The following is a 7,123-nucleotide window of genomic DNA, read 5'->3' as shown; positions in this document are numbered from 1 at the left end:
AAATACTCGTGTGATTTTTCTATTCCCTACACTCATTTTACTTAACGCATAACAACTATTTGATTAATTTTCTGAAAGAAAATTTATTTTTTCTAAAAAGGACCAATTTCGTTTTAACTATGATCGAACACGCTTTCCGCTCTCTGTGTATTATTTCCGCTGCGTTATACTCTTTGAAAATTACCCCCTCCGATACCAACAATCTAAAATCCTCAAAGCCAGGAGGTTGACTAACATACACTTCTTCTTTTATAAAACCATTTAAGAAAGCACTTTTCACATCCATTTGATACAATTTAAATTTCATCAAAGATGCATATGCAAGTAATAATCTAATTGCTTCTAACCTGGCTACCAGTGCATACGTTTCATCATAATCTATACCTTCCTCTTGACAGTAGCCCTTAGCAACTAGCCTTGCTTTGTTCTTAGTGATTTTTCCATCCTCATCAAGCTTGTTCCTGAATACCCTTTTGGTTCCTATGACTTGATAATTATCTAGCTTTGGAATAAGCTCCCAGACTTCATTCCTTTCAAATTGATTTAGCTCTTCTTGCATAGCAATGCACCACTTTTCATCTTGAAGAGCTTCCTTTATGTTGTTGGGTTCTATCTGAGACACAAAAGCTACAGTTAGACAGAAATTATTTAGATTGTGTCTAGTAGTTACCCCTTTTGATATATCTCCTATGATGTTGTCCAAAGATAGTCCTCTTGGTTGTTGATAGCTTTTAGAATCAACAACTTGAGGTTTTTCTTGAAGTTGCGGAGGATAATTTTCATTTAGATACATCTCTTGAAGGGCTTCTCTCAAATAGTCCTCATCACCTGCAATGGGTTTCTTTGACTCAAGAGGGTTTACCTCAAGGTCCACAATCTCATCAACGACAACATGCATTGATTCTTCAATTATCAAAGTTCTTCTATTAAACACTCTATATGCTTTACTAGTCAAAGAGTATCCTAGAAAAATTGCTTCATTAGATTTTGCATCAAATTTTCCAAGATTATCTTTTCCATTATTCAAGACAAAGCATTTGCATCCAAAAATTTTCAAATGAGATATATTTTGTTTTCTACCATTCAACAGTTCATGTGGAGTTAATTTCAGAATTGGCCTAATAAGCATCCTGTATAACACATAGCAAGCAGTACTTACTGCATCAGCCCAAAAGTATTTTGGCACATTAGATTCATTCATAAGGGTTCTAGCTAAGAAGTAGCAACTCAAGCTAAGACTAAGAAAGAGAAGTTGAAGAAGGACTTTCTAAAGTTTTCTTCAGTTTCTTTCTCTAAGTCTTAGAAGGATTATCTTTTAATATGTTCTAATTTGTTTTGAAGGGTCTAATAAAGCTTGGAGGATTTGACTAAAGCCATCCAAGAAGTAGAATCAATAAAAGCAAGCAAAGAAGCAAAGGTAGGAGCTGCTGACAGATTGAAGCTCAAGTTGCACTCTCTGTGTAGCCCAGGCAGGAGTTGTTGACAGATTGGCGCTCAAGCGCCACTTTCTACCGCCCAAGCACTGGCGAACAACATCATTCACGTGATCAGCTGACCTGGAAGGAGGCATGGCTTCTGCTGGTGTGAATTGGTGCATTTCTAGGGAGGAATTATTTGAATTTTAAGAGGGAATTCGTTCAGCAATGAGGCCCCTCTTCTCCTATAAATAAGAGAGCTTCCTTCCTTGTAAAATCACTTTTAAGCTTAGTGTTATGCTGCAGAATTTGATTTCCAGCCTCTTTGCTCTTAAGTCTCTCTGAAGTTTCAACTTCTTCTCTCATTCCTCTAGCTTCCTTCCTCTGTAGGAAGGCCTTCTGAGCTGTAAGGCTTCACACATACACCTCTCTTCACCATAAACACTTCAAACACTCCATCATTCATACATTTCCGCTGCACCTTCAACCATTGTTGATCTCTTCCGGTTTGAAGCTTCGTTCCACATGGTTTCATCTGGAATTGGTCTCCATCACAAATCAATCACAAGATCTTTAGAAATTAATTTATTCAAATGTTGCATGTGAATATGTGCAGCTCTTTTATGCTATAACCAAGGATTTTCTTCTTTAGAAACTAAGCATGTTATACTATGACTAGATGCACTTTCAATATCAATCAAATATATGTTGTTGTGCCTAACACCTTGCAAAGCAATATCAGCAAAATTTTTAAAGTAAACAGTACATTTATCACTCTCAAAGGTTACCTTGAGACCTTTCTCGCATAATTGGCTTATGCTTAGAAGGTTATGCTTCAGGCCTTCAACATATAAGACGTCTTTTATCGTTAATGTGTTTCCTCCTCTAATGTCTCCGGTTCCCATTATTCTACCTTTGTTGTTATCCCCATAAGTTACAAATCCTTGCTTCTTCTTCTCAAAAGAGATGAACCTTTTCTTGTCACCAGTCATGTGTCTTGAGCAACCACTATCAAGATACCACAATGACTTCTTTGACTTAGTTGGTTCTACAAAACAAATTAGCAAGAATTTTAGGTCCCCAATCTCAATATGGGTCCTTGGGGTTAGTTTATGCAAGTATATATCATTTCACAACTTTAACCTATGCATATTTACCATTTGGAACACCAAAATGTTTAATATTGCACTTGTTTGATGTGTGACCATGCTTCATACAATAAAAACAACATACATCACTTACTTTATTTTTAATAAAAGTTCCTTTAACAACCCAAACTCTACAAGTTTTTCTTTCTTTGGACTTATGATTTTGATGCATGTTCCTATTTCTAACATTGCTTTTATTAAAGTTTGTTTTAGCATGTGAATTAGTCTTAGTTGCCTTAGCAAGTACATTTTCAAGTATATCAATATCAAACATATGACTTTTACATGACAAGCATTCAACACGTTCAACAGTAGCATTGGCATCAGACAATTTTGTTTCTAAAATACTAATTTTATTTCTCAAAACAACTTCATCATCAAGCAATTTATCATGTTTCAATTTCAATTCATTGTGCTCCTTTTTTAGCTTTTTATGTGCAGCATCAAGTTTTTCAGATTCATTTATCAAATCAAAGAAAGCCTTTTGTAAATCTAATTCACTAGATTCAAAGCTGGAATCACTTACTTGACTTCCTGTATCTTCTGAATCCGCCATAAGACAAATGTTGGCTTCTTCATCTGATTCACTTGAGCTTGTTGAACTTGAAGCATTGTCTTCCCAAGCTATGTAAGCTTTCTTTTTCTTTTGAAATTTACTTTCCTTCCTTTCTTCATTTTTTCTATTCTTTGGACACTCAGACTTCACGTGTCCTCTTTCTCCACAACTAAAGCATTTCACACTTGAAGGAGATTCTTGATTTTCTCTCCTTTCTTTGCGCAATTTGTCTTTTCCTTTTGCTTTCATAAATTTCGCAAACTTCTTTATCATGAGGCTCATATTTTCCTCATCATGAGAATCATCATCTTCAATCCTCTTAGAACTCTTTCCTTTAGAGATCTCAGTCTTGAAGGCTAGTGTCTTTCTCTTGCCTTGATCCTCTTCAGCAGTTAGTCTCCTCAACTCAAGCTCATGCTCATGGAGCTTTCCAAACAGAATTGGCATCGTCATCTGAGTGAGATTCTGAGACTCTGTGATGGCAGTCACCTTTGGTTGCCAAGACCTGTCTAATGATTTCAAAATTTTTACATTTAATTCATCAGTATAAAAAATCTTACCCAACCCAGTCAAGTGATTCACAATGTGAGTGAAACGCTTTTGGACATCAAAAATTGTTTCTCCAGGTTGCATTCCTAACATCTCATATTCATGAATGAGAGTGATCTTCCATGCGTGTTTCACATCCTCTATTCCTTCGTGAGTGACCCTGAGGACTTCCCACATTTCCTGTGTTGTCTTACACACTAAAATTCTATAAAACTCATCAAGTACAACAGTAGATGAAATAATATTGCGAGCTTTAATATCAAATTGAGCTCGTCTATTTTTTTTAGCAGTCCAATTAAAATATGGTTTTTCTACCTCTACACCATCAACTGTGCTCTTAGGAATATAAGGACCATTTTGTACAGCTTCCCAGATGCCTCTGTCAACAGACCCCATAAAAATCTCCATTCTAACTTTCCAGAAGGCATAGTTATCACCAGTAAAAAGTGGAGGTCTGTTAATAGAAGACCCCTCAGCATATACAAGGTTTTGGTTGTGACCGACCATTTTCGCAAATATTTTGAAGAACTATCAAAGCAAGCTCTGATACCAATTGTTGGTACCAGTGGGGATATGGTTCGAAGAGTATAACGCAGCGGAATAAAACTAAGAGTAGCGTATAAGCGTGTTCGGTCACTTTTAAAAAGAAGTTGGTCCTTTTCTAAAAACAATTTTCTTTCAGAAAATTTATCGAACAATTGATATGATTAAAACTGTAAACAGTATAGGGAATAGAAAAATCACACAAGTAATTTTTATACTGGTTCGATTCAGAAGAATCTATGTCCAGTCGTTAATCACTATAAACAGTGATTAACAGTTCCACAAAAAAAAATGTTTCTCAGATTACAATTATAGTGAATGAAAGACAGATAAATAAACCTTCCTTTGACGAACGAACCGGAAGAAGAACACTCTGCCAATTCGAAGAGAACCGCTCCGGCAATCGACCAACGATTCGTGAGCTTCTCCTATTCACGAGACCAGGCAGAGCACCTTGCTAACTCGAAGAGAGCGTGCTCCGGCAATCAACCAACGATTCGCGAGCCTCTCCTGTTCACGAGATCAAGCAAGGGAACTTTGAACAAAGCTTCTGAGAACTTCCTCTGACAAACAATGTTCTATAAAGCTTCTCTGTTCAAAAATGTTGCCTCTGAAAATTACAGAAGTCAAATATATAGCCAATTGCACTAAATGCCAAAGGTCAGGTCCCAACTACCACAAATAATCGATTATTGTAAGTNATAATCGATTATTCAAGTCCATTGCAGGTTTTTCTAAAAGTGATAATCGATTATATGAAGTGATAATCGATTATTCCTGAATGACTTGTGATAATCGATTATTGCTTCATGATAATTGATTATTGCAGTTCAAAATGTAATTTTTTATAAAGTTTGAAAAGCTTTCCTACTACATTTAAGTTCTACAAATTGCTTTTAAATAAACTTAAACTCTTCTTCAACTAAATCTTCTTGCAGCGTCATCAAAACAAAAGTCTTCAAGATTTACCAATACTCCTTATTGGTAACAGTTTCTCCTGATTTCTAGACTTTGTTTAGGTTCTAGAACATTCACAAAAGTTCTTATAGAAATCGAATTCATGTCAATTTATAGAATAACACAACTCTAACGCATTTTAATCGACTAAGCTACTAATGCAGTCGAATATAACAATTCTATTATAACAGTTAGCAGCAATCAAAGCAATTAATTGAATTCACAATTAATGCAGTCGAATCTCATTTAATGCTTGGTCAACCAAATTAAAAATATGACCGTTAGACAGTTATGACAAGCATTAACAGAATTTCAAAACAATAACAGACTTAGTCGAATGCCACTTGCATGTAGTCGACTATGTAACAATGTAAATCATAGTTTTAAAAAATTTTCTCTTTGAAAAATCTCACAACACACTTTTAAAGTAGTTTGTGCAAAGAAACGAGTTTTAATCGACTCACCCCATAATGAAATCGACTTAAAACTGTTGTTTTTCCACACAATTAAAGTTCAACAAAAGTTTTTTGTGGTTTTTCTTTTCTAAAAACACGTTCATGAATTCACATATAAAATCACATATATAACACANTGAAATGCAATGATCAACACAATAACAACACAACCATGTTCTCATATATTCTCAACGAGATTCAACACAATTAATATAAGCATATAACATGTAAACATAGAACATGTAACACATAGTACACATGTGTTATTAATTATGTGTTGTCATCATCAAAAACTCAAATATTATTGAGATTGTGGGTTCAACTTAACCTATGCTCCCCCTATCAACAATTTCAACAATAAGCTTTATGCATGCTCTTTAGTTGTCCTCTATTCTATCCTCTTGATTTTCTTCTTGAGAGATCTTCTATATATAGGCTTCATGAAAATTTGTTCGTTAGATTGCGTTTGTAGTTCGTAGTCTTGATGCTTGTGTTTTCACTTTTTTCTTTTCACGGTAGTTGTTGTGTAAGTCAGCATTGTCAGAGAAGACATGCTTGTTTAGTCCTTTGCTTGAAGTAGGTTGCACGATCTTTTTAGACTTTGATTCAAGAGAGGAACATTCAATTATTATCTCTTTTATCTCTAACGTCCACATTTGATATTTGAACTGTAGCACTGTAGATGCGTGTAGAATAGCTTATATGCAAAATTAGAGTAAACTATGCATGCAATAGATATGACTTTTCTTATCACTTTTGTTGTTTTTGAACGTTGAGCATTTAAAGTCATTTAATGCTTGCTTAGAATAACAAAGTGTTTTTTGATTTCCTATCATTAGGTAGCATTTTCCATTTAAACTTTTTAATCAAAGATACCAAACGTATATTTAACACTTCATCACAGATGAGGTGTTTGTTTAGCTCATGGTATCGTTTTGATCCAAGTAAACACTTCTTTGGCTTTTGTTTCTTTCTAGACAGATAGTGTTTAGCTTGTTTAACCTTTTTTATATGTTTTAACAATTATGTCTTTTATTATTTTAGTCGAAGACATTGTCTCGACCTGTTTTGTTTTCGAGAGAAGCAAAATAACTACTTCAGGTATTTTAAGCACTGAGCGATTAGCTCAATTCTATTTTGGACGCCTTTAGACAAGACATCGTCTAGTCATGCGTCGGGTTGTTTTAGTCTAAGTGTTTTTCTATTTCCTAGGACCTAAGTGTTTTCCTATGATTTCTATGTTTGGGGTTCAGGTTCTAGTTTTTGTTTGTNTGGGGCTTAGGCTCTAATGCTTGTGTTTTTACCTTATGTTTTTTTTATTTATTATTATTAACATGTTTTAATGTTATTTGGTTACACTTCAAAAAATGAGATCGTTTTTTCGTATAGACAGTTTTGTCTTAACACTAAACTCACTAAAGAGATCTTGTATTATTGATTATAGGCACTTGGAACAACAAGAGTGCCTCAAAGGGACAATGTATCCTTCACACAGGATGC

Source organism: Vigna radiata, chromosome 2, assembly GCF_000741045.1.
Source record: "Vigna radiata var. radiata cultivar VC1973A chromosome 2, Vradiata_ver6, whole genome shotgun sequence".
Lineage (NCBI taxonomy): Eukaryota > Viridiplantae > Streptophyta > Magnoliopsida > Fabales > Fabaceae > Vigna > Vigna radiata.
This window is presented reverse-complemented; position numbering follows the sequence as displayed.